Here is an 18,278-nt window from a genome sequence, read left to right as displayed (position 1 = left end):
ATGAACCGGCTAGTCAGAAACGTCACACTGGGAAGATATTTGTAACAGCTGCTCTTTATTTATTTATTCATCCAAAAAGTAAGATTTCCTCTCAAAAGAAACTAAAAAATATTCTAATATAGTAAAATTACTCTTGACCTGCACCGAATAACCGGCTAGTCAGAAACGTCACACTGGGAAGATATTTGTAACAGCTGCTCTTTATTTATTCATCCAAAAAGTAAGATTTCCTCTCAAAAGAAACTAAAAAATATTCTAATATAGTAAAATTACTCTTGACCTGCACCGACTGAACCGGCTAGTCAGAAACATCACACTGGGAAGATATTTGTTACAGCTGCTCTTTATTTATTTACTCATCCAAAAAGTAAGATTTCCTCTTAGAAGAAACTAAAAAATATTCTAATATAATAAAATTACACTTGACCTTCACCGAATGAACCGGCTAGTCAGAAACGTCACACTGGGAAGATATTTGTAACAGCTGCTCTTTATTTATTTATTCATCCAAAAAGTAAGATTTCCTCTCAAAAGAAACTAAAAAATATTCTAATATAGTAAAATTACTCTTGACCTGCACCGAATGAACCGGCTAGTCAGAAACGTCACACTGGGAAGATATTTGTAACAGCTGCTCTTTAATTATTTATTCATCCAAAAAGTAAGATTTCCTCTCAGAAGAAACTAAGAAATATTCTAATATAGTAAAATTACTCTTGACCTGCATCGAATGAACCGGCTAGTCAGAAACGTCACACTGGGAAGATATTTGTAACAGCTGCTCTTTATTTATTTATTCATCCAAAAAGTAAGATTTCCTCTCAAAAGAAACTAAAAAATATTCTAATATAGTAAAATTACTCTTGACCTGCACCGAATGAACCGGCTAGTCAGAAACGTCACACTGGGAAGATATTTGTAACAGCTGCTCTTTAATTATTTATTCATCCAAAAAGTAAGATTTCCTCTCAGAAGAAACTAAAAAATATTCTAATATAGTAAAATTACTCTTGACCTGCATCGAATGAACCGGCTAGTCAGAAACGTGACACTGGAAGATATTTGTAACAGCTGCTCTTTATTTATTTACTCATCCAAAAAGTAAGATTTCCTCCTAGAAGAAACTAAAAAAAAATCTAATATAATAAAATTACTCTTGACCTGCACCGAATGAACCGGCTAGTCAGAAACGTCACACTGGGAAGATATTTGTAACAGCTGCTCTTTATTTATTTATTCATCCAAAAAGTAAGATTTCCTCTCAAAAGAAACTAAAAAATATTCTAATATAGTAAAATTACTCTTGACCTGCACCGAATAACCGGCTAGTCAGAAACGTCACACTGGGAAGATATTTGTAACAGCTGCTCTTTATTTATTCATCCAAAAAGTAAGATTTCCTCTCAAAAGAAACTAAAAAATATTCTAATATAATAAAATTACACTTGACCTGCACCGAATGAACCGGCTAGTCAGAAACGTCACACTGGGAAGATATTTGTAACAGCTGCTCTTTATTTATTTATTCATCCAAAAAGTAAGATTTCCTCTCAAAAGAAACTAAAAAATATTCTAATATAGTAAAATTACTCTTGACCTGCACCGAATGAACCGGCTAGTCAGAAACGTCACACTGGGAAGATATTTGTAACAGCTGCTCTTTAATTATTTATTCATCCAAAAAGTAAGATTTCCTCTCAGAAGAAACTAAAAAATATTCTAATATAGTAAAATTACTCTTGACCTGCATCGAATGAACCGGCTAGTCAGAAACGTCACACTGGGAAGATATTTGTAACAGCTGCTCTTTATTTATTCATCCAAAAAGTAAGATTTCCTCTCAAAAGAAACTAAAAAATATTCTAATATAGTAAAATTACTCTTGACCTGCACCGAATGAACCGGCTAGTCAGAAACATCACACTGGGAAGATATTTGTAACAGCTGCTCTTTATTTATTTACTCATCCAAAAAGTAAGATTTCCTCTTAGAAGAAACTAAAAAATATTCTAATATAATAAAATTACACTTGACCTGCACCGAATGAACCGGCTAGTCAGAAACGTCACACTGGGAAGATATTTGTAACAGCTGCTCTTTATTTATTTATTCATCCAAAAAGTAAGATTTCCTCTCAAAAGAAACTAAAAAATATTCTAATATAGTAAAATTACTCTTGACCTGCACCGAATGAACCGGCTAGTCAGAAACGTCACACTGGGAAGATATTTGTAACAGCTGCTCTTTAATTATTTATTCATCCAAAAAGTAAGATTTCCTCTCAAAAGAAACTAAAAAATATTCTAATATAGTAAAATTACTTTTGACCTGCACCGAATAACCGGCTAGTCAGAAACGTCACACTGGGAAGATATTTGTAACAGCTGCTCTTTATTTATTCATCCAAAAAGTAAGATTTCCTCTCAAAAGAAACTAAAAAATATTCTAATATAGTAAAATTACTCTTGAACTGCACCGAATGAACCGGCTAGTCAGAAACATCACACTGGGAAGATATTTGTAACAGCTGCTCTTTATTTATTTTTTCATCCAAAAAGTAAGATTTCCTCTCAAAAGAAACTAAAAAATATTCTAATATAGTAAAATTACTCTTGACCTGCACCGAATAACCGGCTAGTCAGAAACGTCACACTGGGAAGATATTTGTAACAGCTGCTCTTTATTTATTCATCCAAAAAGTAAGATTTCCTCTCAAAAGAAACTAAAAAATATTCTAATATAGTAAAATTACTCTTGACCTGCACCGAATGAACCGGCTAGTCAGAAACATCACACTGGGAATATATTTGTAACAGCTGCTCTTTATTTATTCATCCAAAAAGTAAGATTTCCTCTCAAAAGAAACTAAAAAATATTCTAATATAGTAAAATTACTCTTGACCTGCACCGAATGAACCGGCTAGTCAGAAACATCACACTGGGAAGATATTTGTAACAGCTGCTCTTTATTTATTTATTCATCCAAAAAGTAAGATTTCCTCTCAAAAGAAACTTAAAAATATTCTAATATAGTAAAATTACTCTTGACCTGCACCGAATAACCGGCTAGTCAGAAACGTCACACTGGGAAGATATTTGTAACAGCTGCTCTTTATTTATTCATCCAAAAAGTAAGATTTCCTCTCAAAAGAAACTAAAAAATATTCTAATATAGTAAAATTACTCTTGACCTGCACCGAATGAACCGGCTAGTCAGAAACATCACACTGGGAAGATATTTGTAACAGCTGCTCTTTATTTATTTACTCATCCAAAAAGTAAGATTTCCTCTTAGAAGAAACTAAAAAATATTCTAATATAATAAAATTACACTTGACCTGCACCGAATGAACCGGCTAGTCAGAAACGTCACACTGGGAAGATATTTGTAACAGCTGCTCTTTATTTATTTATTCATCCAAAAAGTAAGATTTCCTCTCAAAAGAAACTAAAAAATATTCTAATATAGTAAAATTACTCTTGACCTGCATCGAATGAACCGGCTAGTCAGAAACGTCACACTGGGAAGATATTTGTAACAGCTGCTCTTTATTTATTTATTCATCCAAAAAGTAAGATTTCCTCTCAAAAGAAACTAAAAAATATTCTAATATAGTAAAATTACTCTTGACCTGCACCGAATGAACCGGCTAGTCAGAAACGTCACACTGGGAAGATATTTGTAACAGCTGCTCTTTAATTATTTATTCATCCAAAAAGTAAGATTTCCTCTCAAAAGAAACTAAAAAATATTCTAATATAGTAAAATTACTCTTGACCTGCACCGAATGAACCGGCTAGTCAGAAACGTCACACTGGGAAGATATTTGTAACAGCTGCTCTTTATTTATTTACTCAACCAAAAAGTAAGATTTCCTCTCAAAAGAAACTAAAAAATATTCTAATATAGTAAAATTACTCTTGACCTGCACCGAATAAACGGCTAGTCAGAAACGTCACACTGGGAAGATATTTGTAACAGCTGCTCTTTATTTATTCATCCAAAAATAAGATTTCCTCTCAAAAGAAACTAAAAAAATATTCTAATATAGTAAAATTACTCTTGACCTGCACCGAAAGAACGGGCTAGTCAGAAACGTCACACTGGGAAGATATTTGTAACAGCTGCTCTTTATTTATTTATTCATCCAAAAAGTAAAATTTCCTCTCAAAAGAAACTAAAAAATATTCTAATATAGTACAATTACTCTTGACCTGCACGAATGAACCGGCTAGTCAGAAACATCACACTGGGAAGATTTTTGTAACAGTTGGTCTTTATTTATTTACTCATCCAAAAAGTAAGATTTCCTCTTAGAAGAAACTAAAAAATATTCTAATATAATAAAATTACACTTGACCTGCACCGAATGAACCGGCTAGTCAGAAACGTCACACTGGGAAGATATTTGTAACAGCTGCTCTTTATTTATTTATTCATCCAAAAAGTAAGATTTCCTCTCAAAAGAAACTAAAAAATATTCTAATATAGTAAAATTACTCTTGACCTGCACCGAATGAACCGGCTAGTCAGAAACGTCACACTGGGAAGATATTTGTAACAGCTGCTCTTTATTTATTTATTCATCCAAAAAGTAAGATTTCCTCTCAAAAGAAACTAAAAAATATTCTAATATAGTAAAATTACTCTTGACCTGCACCGAATGAACCGGCTAGTCAGAAACATCACACTGGGAAGATATTTGTTACAGCTGCTCTTTATTTATTTATTCATCCAAAAAGTAAGATTTCCTCTCAGAAGAAACTAAAAAAAATTCTAATATAGTAAAATTACTCTTGACCTGCATCGAATGAACCGGCTAGTCAGAAACGTCACACTGGGAAGATATTTGTAACAGCTGCTCTTTATTTATTTATTCATCCAAAAAGTAAGATTTCCTCTCAAAAGAAACTAAAAAATATTCTAATATAGTAAAATTACTCTTGACCTGCACCGAATGAACCGGCTAGTCAGAAATGTCACACTGGGAAGATATTTGTAACAGCTGCTCTTTATTTATTAGTCATCCAAAAAGTAAGATTTCCTCTCAAAAGAAACTAAAAAATATTCTAATATAGTAAAATTACTCTTGACCTGCACCGAATGAACCGGCTAGTCAGAAACGTCACACTGGGAAGATATTTGTAACAGCTGCTCTTTATTTATTTATTCATCCAAAAAGTAAGATTTCCTCTCAAAAGAAACTAAATAATATTCTAATATAGTAAAAATTACTCTTGACCTGCACCGAATGAACCGGCTAGTCAGAAACGTCACACTGGGAAGATATTTGTAACAGCTGCTCTTTATTTATTTACTCATCCAAAAAGTAAGATTTCCTCTTAGAAGAAACTAAAAAAAATCTAATATAATAAAATTACTCTTGACCTGCACCGAATGAACCGGCTAGTCAGAAACGTCACACTGGGAAGATATTTGTAACAGCTGCTCTTTATTTATTTATTCATCCAAAAAGTAAGATTTCCTCTCAAAAGAAACTAAAAAATATTCTAATATAGTAAAATTACTCTTGACCTGCACCGAATAACCGGCTAGTCAGAAACGTCACACTGGGAAGATATTTGTAACAGCTGCTCTTTATTTATTCATCCAAAAAGTAAGATTTCCTCTCAAAAGAAACTAAAAAATATTCTAATATAGTAAAATTACTCTTGACCTGCACCGACTGAACCGGCTAGTCAGAAACATCACACTGGGAAGATATTTGTTACAGCTGCTCTTTATTTATTTACTCATCCAAAAAGTAAGATTTCCTCTTAGAAGAAACTAAAAAATATTCTAATATAATAAAATTACACTTGACCTTCACCGAATGAACCGGCTAGTCAGAAACGTCACACTGGGAAGATATTTGTAACAGCTGCTCTTTATTTATTTATTCATCCAAAAAGTAAGATTTCCTCTCAAAAGAAACTAAAAAATATTCTAATATAGTAAAATTACTCTTGACCTGCACCGAATGAACCGGCTAGTCAGAAACGTCACACTGGGAAGATATTTGTAACAGCTGCTCTTTAATTATTTATTCATCCAAAAAGTAAGATTTCCTCTCAGAAGAAACTAAGAAATATTCTAATATAGTAAAATTACTCTTGACCTGCATCGAATGAACCGGCTAGTCAGAAACGTCACACTGGGAAGATATTTGTAACAGCTGCTCTTTATTTATTTATTCATCCAAAAAGTAAGATTTCCTCTCAAAAGAAACTAAAAAATATTCTAATATAGTAAAATTACTCTTGACCTGCACCGAATGAACCGGCTAGTCAGAAACGTCACACTGGGAAGATATTTGTAACAGCTGCTCTTTAATTATTTATTCATCCAAAAAGTAAGATTTCCTCTCAGAAGAAACTAAAAAATATTCTAATATAGTAAAATTACTCTTGACCTGCATCGAATGAACCGGCTAGTCAGAAACGTGACACTGGAAGATATTTGTAACAGCTGCTCTTTATTTATTTACTCATCCAAAAAGTAAGATTTCCTCCTAGAAGAAACTAAAAAAAAATCTAATATAATAAAATTACTCTTGACCTGCACCGAATGAACCGGCTAGTCAGAAACGTCACACTGGGAAGATATTTGTAACAGCTGCTCTTTATTTATTTATTCATCCAAAAAGTAAGATTTCCTCTCAAAAGAAACTAAAAAATATTCTAATATAGTAAAATTACTCTTGACCTGCACCGAATAACCGGCTAGTCAGAAACGTCACACTGGGAAGATATTTGTAACAGCTGCTCTTTATTTATTCATCCAAAAAGTAAGATTTCCTCTCAAAAGAAACTAAAAAATATTCTAATATAATAAAATTACACTTGACCTGCACCGAATGAACCGGCTAGTCAGAAACGTCACACTGGGAAGATATTTGTAACAGCTGCTCTTTATTTATTTATTCATCCAAAAAGTAAGATTTCCTCTCAAAAGAAACTAAAAAATATTCTAATATAGTAAAATTACTCTTGACCTGCACCGAATGAACCGGCTAGTCAGAAACGTCACACTGGGAAGATATTTGTAACAGCTGCTCTTTAATTATTTATTCATCCAAAAAGTAAGATTTCCTCTCAGAAGAAACTAAAAAATATTCTAATATAGTAAAATTACTCTTGACCTGCATCGAATGAACCGGCTAGTCAGAAACGTCACACTGGGAAGATATTTGTAACAGCTGCTCTTTATTTATTCATCCAAAAAGTAAGATTTCCTCTCAAAAGAAACTAAAAAATATTCTAATATAGTAAAATTACTCTTGACCTGCACCGAATGAACCGGCTAGTCAGAAACATCACACTGGGAAGATATTTGTAACAGCTGCTCTTTATTTATTTACTCATCCAAAAAGTAAGATTTCCTCTTAGAAGAAACTAAAAAATATTCTAATATAATAAAATTACACTTGACCTGCACCGAATGAACCGGCTAGTCAGAAACGTCACACTGGGAAGATATTTGTAACAGCTGCTCTTTATTTATTTATTCATCCAAAAAGTAAGATTTCCTCTCAAAAGAAACTAAAAAATATTCTAATATAGTAAAATTACTCTTGACCTGCACCGAATGAACCGGCTAGTCAGAAACGTCACACTGGGAAGATATTTGTAACAGCTGCTCTTTAATTATTTATTCATCCAAAAAGTAAGATTTCCTCTCAAAAGAAACTAAAAAATATTCTAATATAGTAAAATTACTTTTGACCTGCACCGAATAACCGGCTAGTCAGAAACGTCACACTGGGAAGATATTTGTAACAGCTGCTCTTTATTTATTCATCCAAAAAGTAAGATTTCCTCTCAAAAGAAACTAAAAAATATTCTAATATAGTAAAATTACTCTTGAACTGCACCGAATGAACCGGCTAGTCAGAAACATCACACTGGGAAGATATTTGTAACAGCTGCTCTTTATTTATTTTTTCATCCAAAAAGTAAGATTTCCTCTCAAAAGAAACTAAAAAATATTCTAATATAGTAAAATTACTCTTGACCTGCACCGAATAACCGGCTAGTCAGAAACGTCACACTGGGAAGATATTTGTAACAGCTGCTCTTTATTTATTCATCCAAAAAGTAAGATTTCCTCTCAAAAGAAACTAAAAAATATTCTAATATAGTAAAATTACTCTTGACCTGCACCGAATGAACCGGCTAGTCAGAAACATCACACTGGGAAGATATTTGTAACAGCTGCTCTTTATTTATTCATCCAAAAAGTAAGATTTCCTCTCAAAAGAAACTAAAAAATATTCTAATATAGTAAAATTACTCTTGACCTGCACCGAATGAACCGGCTAGTCAGAAACATCACACTGGGAAGATATTTGTAACAGCTGCTCTTTATTTATTTATTCATCCAAAAAGTAAGATTTCCTCTCAAAAGAAACTTAAAAATATTCTAATATAGTAAAATTACTCTTGACCTGCACCGAATAACCGGCTAGTCAGAAACGTCACACTGGGAAGATATTTGTAACAGCTGCTCTTTATTTATTCATCCAAAAAGTAAGATTTCCTCTCAAAAGAAACTAAAAAATATTCTAATATAGTAAAATTACTCTTGACCTGCACCGAATGAACCGGCTAGTCAGAAACATCACACTGGGAAGATATTTGTAACAGCTGCTCTTTATTTATTTACTCATCCAAAAAGTAAGATTTCCTCTTAGAAGAAACTAAAAAATATTCTAATATAATAAAATTACACTTGACCTGCACCGAATGAACCGGCTAGTCAGAAACGTCACACTGGGAAGATATTTGTAACAGCTGCTCTTTATTTATTTATTCATCCAAAAAGTAAGATTTCCTCTCAAAAGAAACTAAAAAATATTCTAATATAGTAAAATTACTCTTGACCTGCACCGAATGAACCGGCTAGTCAGAAACGTCACACTGGGAAGATATTTGTAACAGCTGCTCTTTAATTATTTATTCATCCAAAAAGTAAGATTTCCTCTCAACAGAAACTAAAAAATATTCTAATATAGTAAAATTACTCTTGACCTGCACCGAATGAACCGGCTAGTGAGAAACGTCACACAGGGAAGATATTTGTAACAGCTGCTCTTTATTTATTTACTCAACCAAAAAGTAAAATTTCCTCTCAAAAGAAACTAAAAAATATTCTAATATAGTAAAATTACTCTTGACCTGCACCGAAAAAACCGGCTAGTCAGAAACGTCACACTGGGAAGATATTTTTGACAGCTGCTCTTTATTTATTTATTCATCCAAAAAGTAAGATTTCCTCTCAAAAGAAACTAAAAAATATTTTAATATAGTAAAATTACTCTTGACCTGCACCGAATGAACCGGCTAGTCAGAAACGTCACACTGGGAAGATATTTGTAACAGCTGCTCTTTATTTATTTATTCATCCAAAAAGTAAGATTTCCTCTCAAAAGAAACTAAAAAATATTCTAATATAGTAAAATTACTCTTGACCTGCACCGAATAACCGGCTAGTCAGAAACGTCACACTGGGAAGATATTTGTAACAGCTGCTCTTTATTTATTCATCCAAAAAGTAAGATTTCCTCTCAAAAGAAACTAAAAAATATTCTAATATAGTAAAATTACTCTTGACCTGCACCGAATGAACCGGCTAGTCAGAAACATTCAGAAACATCACACTGGGAAGATATTTGTAACAGCTGCTCTTTATTTATTTACTCATCCAAAAAGTAAGATTTCCTCTTAGAAGAAACTAAAAACTATTCTAATATAATAAAATTACACTTGACCTGCACCGAATGAACCGGCTAGTCAGAAACGTCACACTGGGAAGATATTTGTAACAGCTGCTCTTTATTTATTTATCCAAAAAGTAAGATTTCCTCTCAAAAGAAACTAAAAAATATTCTAATATAGTAAAATTACTCTTGACCTGCACCGAATGAACCGGCTAGTCAGAAACATCACACTGGGAAGATATTTGTTACAGCTGCTCTTTATTTATTTATTCATCCAAAAAGTAAGATTTCCTCTCAGAAGAAACTAAAAAAAATTCTAATATAGTAAAATTACTCTTGACCTGCATTGAATGAACCGGCTAGTCAGAAACGTCACACTGGGAAGATATTTGTAACAGCTGCTCTTTATTTATTTATTCATCCAAAAAGTAAGATTTCCTCTCAAAAGAAACTAAAAAATATTCTAATATAGTAAAATTACTCTTGACCTGCACCGAATGAACCGGCTAGTCAGAAATGTCACACTGGGAAGATATTTGTAACAGCTGCTCTTTATTTATTAGTCATCCAAAAAGTAAGATTTCCTCTCAAAAGAAACTAAAAAATATTCTAATATAGTAAAATTACTCTTGACCTGCACCGAATGAACCGGCTAGTCAGAAACGTCACACTGGGAAGATATTTGTAACAGCTGCTCTTTATTTATTTATTCATCCAAAAAGTAAGATTTCCTCTCAAAAGAAACTAAAAAATATTCTAATATAGTAAAATTACTCTTGACCTGCACCGAATGAACCGGCTAGTCAGAAACGTCACACTGGGAAGATATTTGTAACAGCTGCTCTTTATTTATTTACTCATCCAAAAAGTAAGATTTCCTCTTAGAAGAAACTAAAAAAAATCTAATATAATAAAATTACTCTTGACCTGCACCGAATGAACCGGCTAGTCAGAAACGTCACACTGGGAAGATATTTGTAACAGCTGCTCTTTATTTATTTATTCATCCAAAAAGTAAGATTTCCTCTCAAAAGAAACTAAAAAATATTCTAATATAGTAAAATCACTCTTGACCTGCACCGAATAACCGGCTAGTCAGAAACGTCACACTGGGAAGATATTTGTAAGAGCTGCTCTTTATTTATTCATCCAAAAAGTAAGATTTCCTCTCAAAAGAAACTAAAAAATATTCTAATATAGTAAAATTACTCTTGACCTGCACCGAATGAACCGGCTAGTCAGAAACATCACACTGGGAAGATATTTGTTACAGCTGCTCTTTATTTATTTACTCATCCAAAAAGTAAGATTTCCTCTTAGAAGAAACTAAAAAATATTCTAATATAATAAAATTACACTTGACCTGCACCGAATGAACCGGCTAGTCAGAAACGTCACACTGGGAAGATATTTGTAACAGCTGCTCTTTATTTATTTATTCATCCAAAAAGTAAGATTTCCTCTCAAAAGAAACTAAAAAATATTCTAATATAGTAAAATTACTCTTGACCTGCACCGAATGAACCGGCTAGTCAGAAACGTCACACTGGGAAGATATTTGTAACAGCTGCTCTTTAATTATTTATTCATCCAAAAAGTAAGATTTCCTCTCAGAAGAAACTAAAAAAAATTCTAATATAGTAAAATTACTCTTGACCTGCATCGAATGAACCGGCTAGTCAGAAACGTCACACTGGGAAGATATTTGTAACAGCTGCTCTTTATTTATTTATTCATCCAAAAAGTAAGATTTCCTCTCAAAAGAAACTAAAAAATATTCTAATATAGTAAAATTACTCTTGACCTGCACCGAATGAACCGGCTAGTCAGAAACGTCACACTGGGAAGATATTTGTAACAGCTGCTCTTTAATTATTTATTCATCCAAAAAGTAAGATTTCCTCTCAGAAGAAACTAAAAAATATTCTAATATAGTAAAATTACTCTTGACCTGCATCGAATGAACCGGCTAGTCAGAAACGTGACACTGGGAAGATATTTGTAACAGCTGCTCTTTATTTATTTACTCATCCAAAAAGTAAGATTTCCTCCTAGAAGAAACTAAAAAAAAATCTAATATAATAAAATTACTCTTGACCTGCACCGAATGAACCGGCTAGTCAGAAACGTCACACTGGGAAGATATTTGTAACAGCTGCTCTTTATTTATTTATTCATCCAAAAAGTAAGATTTCCTCTCAAAAGAAACTAAAAAATATTCTAATATAGTAAAATTACTCTTGACCTGCACCGAATAACCGGCTAGTCAGAAACGTCACACTGGGAAGATATTTGTAACAGCTGCTCTTTATTTATTCATCCAAAAAGTAAGATTTCCTCTCAAAAGAAACTAAAAAATATTCTAATATAGTAAAATTACTCTTGACCGGCACCGAATGAACCGGCTAGTCAGAAACATCACACTGGGAAGATATTTGTAACAGCTGCTCTTTATTTATTTACTCATCCAAAAAGTAAGATTTCCTCTTAGAAGAAACTAAAAAATATTCTAATATAATAAAATTACACTTGACCTGCACCGAATGAACCGGCTAGTCAGAAACGTCACACTGGGAAGATATTTGTAACAGCTGCTCTTTATTTATTTATTCATCCAAAAAGTAAGATTTCCTCTCAAAAGAAACTAAAAAATATTCTAATATAGTAAAATTACTCTTGACCTGCACCGAATGAACCGTCTAGTCAGAAACGTCACACTGGGAAGATATATGTAACAGCTGCTCTTTATTTATTTACTCAACCAAAAAGTAAGATTTCCTCTCAAAAGCAACTAAAAAATATTCTAATATAGTAAAATTACTCTTGACCTGCACCGAATAACCGGCTAGTCAGAAACGTCACACTGGCAAGATATTTGTAACAGCTGCTCTTTATTTATTCATCCAAAAATAAGATTTCCTCTCAAAAGAAACTAAGAAATATTCTAATATAGTAAAATTACTCTTGACCTGCATCGAATGAACCGGCTAGTCAGAAACGTCACACTGGGAAGATATTTGTAACAGCTGCTCTTTATTTATTTATTCATCCAAAAAGTAAGATTTCCTCTCAAAAGAAACTAAAAAATATTCTAATATAGTAAAATTACTCTTGACCTGCACCGAATGAACCGGCTAGTCAGAAACGTCACACTGGGAAGATATTTGTAACAGCTGCTCTTTAATTATTTATTCATCCAAAAAGTAAGATTTCCTCTCAGAAGAAACTAAAAAATATTCTAATATAGTAAAATTACTCTTGACCTGCATCGAATGAACCGGCTAGTCAGAAACGTGACACTGGAAGATATTTGTAACAGCTGCTCTTTATTTATTTACTCATCCAAAAAGTAAGATTTCCTCCTAGAAGAAACTAAAAAAAAATCTAATATAATAAAATTACTCTTGACCTGCACCGAATGAACCGGCTAGTCAGAAACGTCACACTGGGAAGATATTTGTAACAGCTGCTCTTTATTTATTTATTCATCCAAAAAGTAAGATTTCCTCTCAAAAGAAACTAAAAAATATTCTAATATAGTAAAATTACTCTTGACCTGCACCGAATAACCGGCTAGTCAGAAACGTCACACTGGGAAGATATTTGTAACAGCTGCTCTTTATTTATTCATCCAAAAAGTAAGATTTCCTCTCAAAAGAAACTAAAAAATATTCTAATATAGTAAAATTACTCTTGACCTGCACCGACTGAACCGGCTAGTCAGAAACATCACACTGGGAAGATATTTGTTACAGCTGCTCTTTATTTATTTACTCATCCAAAAAGTAAGATTTCCTCTTAGAAGAAACTAAAAAATATTCTAATATAATAAAATTACACTTGACCTTCACCGAATGAACCGGCTAGTCAGAAACGTCACACTGGGAAGATATTTGTAACAGCTGCTCTTTATTTATTTATTCATCCAAAAAGTAAGATTTCCTCTCAAAAGAAACTAAAAAATATTCTAATATAGTAAAATTACTCTTGACCTGCACCGAATGAACCGGCTAGTCAGAAACGTCACACTGGGAAGATATTTGTAACAGCTGCTCTTTAATTATTTATTCATCCAAAAAGTAAGATTTCCTCTCAGAAGAAACTAAGAAATATTCTAATATAGTAAAATTACTCTTGACCTGCATCGAATGAACCGGCTAGTCAGAAACGTCACACTGGGAAGATATTTGTAACAGCTGCTCTTTATTTATTTATTCATCCAAAAAGTAAGATTTCCTCTCAAAAGAAACTAAAAAATATTCTAATATAGTAAAATTACTCTTGACCTGCACCGAATGAACCGGCTAGTCAGAAACGTCACACTGGGAAGATATTTGTAACAGCTGCTCTTTAATTATTTATTCATCCAAAAAGTAAGATTTCCTCTCAGAAGAAACTAAAAAATATTCTAATATAGTAAAATTACTCTTGACCTGCATCGAATGAACCGGCTAGTCAGAAACGTGACACTGGAAGATATTTGTAACAGCTGCTCTTTATTTATTTACTCATCCAAAAAGTAAGATTTCCTCCTAGAAGAAACTAAAAAAAAATCTAATATAATAAAATTACTCTTGACCTGCACCGAATGAACCGGCTAGTCAGAAACGTCACACTGGGAAGATATTTGTAACAGCTGCTCTTTATTTATTTATTCATCCAAAAAGTAAGATTTCCTCTCAAAAGAAACTAAAAAATATTCTAATATAGTAAAATTACTCTTGACCTGCACCGAATAACCGGCTAGTCAGAAACGTCACACTGGGAAGATATTTGTAACAGCTGCTCTTTATTTATTCATCCAAAAAGTAAGATTTCCTCTCAAAAGAAACTAAAAAATATTCTAATATAATAAAATTACACTTGACCTGCACCGAATGAACCGGCTAGTCAGAAACGTCACACTGGGAAGATATTTGTAACAGCTGCTCTTTATTTATTTATTCATCCAAAAAGTAAGATTTCCTCTCAAAAGAAAATAAAAAATATTCTAATATAGTAAAATTACTCTTGACCTGCACCGAATGAACCGGCTAGTCAGAAACGTCACACTGGGAAGATATTTGTAACAGCTGCTCTTTAATTATTTATTCATCCAAAAAGTAAGATTTCCTCTCAGAAGAAACTAAAAAATATTCTAATATAGTAAAATTACTCTTGACCTGCATCGAATGAACCGGCTAGTCAGAAACGTCACACTGGGAAGATATTTGTAACAGCTGCTCTTTATTTATTCATCCAAAAAGTAAGATTTCCTCTCAAAAGAAACTAAAAAATATTCTAATATAGTAAAATTACTCTTGACCTGCACCGAATGAACCGGCTAGTCAGAAACATCACACTGGGAAGATATTTGTAACAGCTGCTCTTTATTTATTTACTCATCCAAAAAGTAAGATTTCCTCTTAGAAGAAACTAAAAAATATTCTAATATAATAAAATTACACTTGACCTGCACCGAATGAAGCGGCTAGTCAGAAACGTCACACTGGGAAGATATTTGTAACAGCTGCTCTTTATTTATTTATTCATCCAAAAAGTAAGATTTCCTCTCAAAAGAAACTAAAAAATATTCTAATATAGTAAAATTACTCTTGACCTGCACCGAATGAACCGGCTAGTCAGAAACGTCACACTGGGAAGATATTTGTAACAGCTGCTCTTTAATTATTTATTCATCCAAAAAGTAAGATTTCCTCTCAAAAGAAACTAAAAAATATTCTAATATAGTAAAATTACTTTTGACCTGCACCGAATAACCGGCTAGTCAGAAACGTCACACTGGGAAGATATTTGTAACAGCTGCTCTTTATTTATTCATCCAAAAAGTAAGATTTCCTCTCAAAAGAAACTAAAAAATATTCTAATATAGTAAAATTACTCTTGAACTGCACCGAATGAACCGGCTAGTCAGAAACATCACACTGGGAAGATATTTGTAACAGCTGCTCTTTATTTATTTTTTCATCCAAAAAGTAAGATTTCCTCTCAAAAGAAACTAAAAAATATTCTAATATAGTAAAATTACTCTTGACCTGCACCGAATAACCGGCTAGTCAGAAACGTCACACTGGGAAGATATTTGTAACAGCTGCTCTTTATTTATTCATCCAAAAAGTAAGATTTCCTCTCAAAAGAAACTAAAAAATATTCTAATATAGTAAAATTACTCTTGACCTGCACCGAATGAACCGGCTAGTCAGAAACATCACACTGGGAAGATATTTGTAACAGCTGCTCTTTATTTATTCATCCAAAAAGTAAGATTTCCTCTCAAAAGAAACTAAAAAATATTCTAATATAGTAAAATTACTCTTGACCTGCACCGAATGAACCGGCTAGTCAGAAACATCACACTGGGAAGATATTTGTAACAGCTGCTCTTTATTTATTTATTCATCCAAAAAGTAAGATTTCCTCTCAAAAGAAACTTAAAAATATTCTAATATAGTAAAATTACTCTTGACCTGCACCGAATAACCGGCTAGTCAGAAACGTCACACTGGGAAGATATTTGTAACAGCTGCTCTTTATTTATTCATCCAAAAAGTAAGATTTCCTCTCAAAAGAAACTAAAAAATATTCTAATATAGTAAAATTACTCTTGACCTGCACCGAATGAACCGGCTAGTCAGAAACATCACACTGGGAAGATATTTGTAACAGCTGCTCTTTATTTATTTACTCATCCAAAAAGTAAGATTTCCTCTTAGAAGAAACTAAAAAATATTCTAATATAATAAAATTACACTTGACCTGCACCGAATGAACCGGCTAGTCAGAAACGTCACACTGGGAAGATATTTGTAACAGCTGCTCTTTATTTATTTATTCATCCAAAAAGTAAGATTTCCTCTCAAAAGAAACTAAAAAATATTCTAATATAGTAAAATTACTCTTGACCTGCACCGAATGAACCGGCTAGTCAGAAACGTCACACTGGGAAGATATTTGTAACAGCTGCTCTTTAATTATTTATTCATCCAAAAAGTAAGATTTCCTCTCAAAAGAAACTAAAAAATATTCTAATATAGTAAAATTACTCTTGACCTGCACCGAATGAACCGGCTAGTGAGAAACGTCACACAGGGAAGATATTTGTAACAGCTGCTCTTTATTTATTTACTCAACCAAAAAGTAAAATTTCCTCTCAAAAGAAACTAAAAAATATTCTAATATAGTAAAATTACTCTTGACCTGCACCGAAAAAACCGGCTAGTCAGAAACGTCACACTGGGAAGATATTTTTGACAGCTGCTCTTTATTTATTTATTCATCCAAAAAGTAAGATTTCCTCTCAAAAGAAACTAAAAAATATTTTAATATAGTAAAATTACTCTTGACCTGCACCGAATGAACCGGCTAGTCAGAAACGTCACACTGGGAAGATATTTGTAACAGCTGCTCTTTATTTATTTATTCATCCAAAAAGTAAGATTTCCTCTCAAAAGAAACTAAAAAATATTCTAATATAGTAAAATTACTCTTGACCTGCACCGAATAACCGGCTAGTCAGAAACGTCACACTGGGAAGATATTTGTAACAGCTGCTCTTTATTTATTCATCCAAAAAGTAAGATTTCCTCTCAAAAGAAACTAAAAAATATTCTAATATAGTAAAATTACTCTTGACCTGCACCGAATGAACCGGCTAGTCAGAAACATTCAGAAACATCACACTGGGAAGATATTTGTAACAGCTGCTCTTTATTTATTTACTCATCCAAAAAGTAAGATTTCCTCTTAGAAGAAACTAAAAACTATTCTAATATAATAAAATTACACTTGACCTGCACCGAATGAACCGGCTAGTCAGAAACGTCACACTGGGAAGATATTTGTAACAGCTGCTCTTTATTTATTTATCCAAAAAGTAAGATTTCCTCTCAAAAGAAACTAAAAAATATTCTAATATAGTAAAATTACTCTTGACCTGCACCGAATGAACCGGCTAGTCAGAAACATCACACTGGGAAGATATTTGTTACAGCTGCTCTTTATTTATTTATTCATCCAAAAAGTAAGATTTCCTCTCAGAAGAAACTAAAAAAAATTCTAATATAGTAAAATTACTCTTGACCTGCATTGAATGAACCGGCTAGTCAGAAACGTCACACTGGGAAGATATTTGTAACAGCTGCTCTTTATTTATTTATTCATCCAAAAAGTAAGATTTCCTCTCAAAAGAAACTAAAAAATATTCTAATATAGTAAAATTACTCTTGACCTGCACCGAATGAACCGGCTAGTCAGAAATGTCACACTGGGAAGATATTTGTAACAGCTGCTCTTTATTTATTAGTCATCCAAAAAGTAAGATTTCCTCTCAAAAGAAACTAAAAAATATTCTAATATAGTAAAATTACTCTTGACCTGCACCGAATGAACCGGCTAGTCAGAAACGTCACACTGGGAAGATATTTGTAACAGCTGCTCTTTATTTATTTATTCATCCAAAAAGTAAGATTTCCTCTCAAAAGAAACTAAAAAATATTCTAATATAGTAAAATTACTCTTGACCTGCACCGAATGAACCGGCTAGTCAGAAACGTCACACTG

Source organism: Stegodyphus dumicola, chromosome 8 (assembly GCF_044657685.1).
Source record: "Stegodyphus dumicola isolate Sdum_Otavi_A_Nest chromosome 8, ASM4465768v1".
Taxonomy (NCBI): domain Eukaryota; kingdom Metazoa; phylum Arthropoda; class Arachnida; order Araneae; family Eresidae; genus Stegodyphus; species Stegodyphus dumicola.
The sequence above is the reverse complement of the archived record's forward strand: the minus strand, read 5'-3'. Positions refer to the sequence as shown.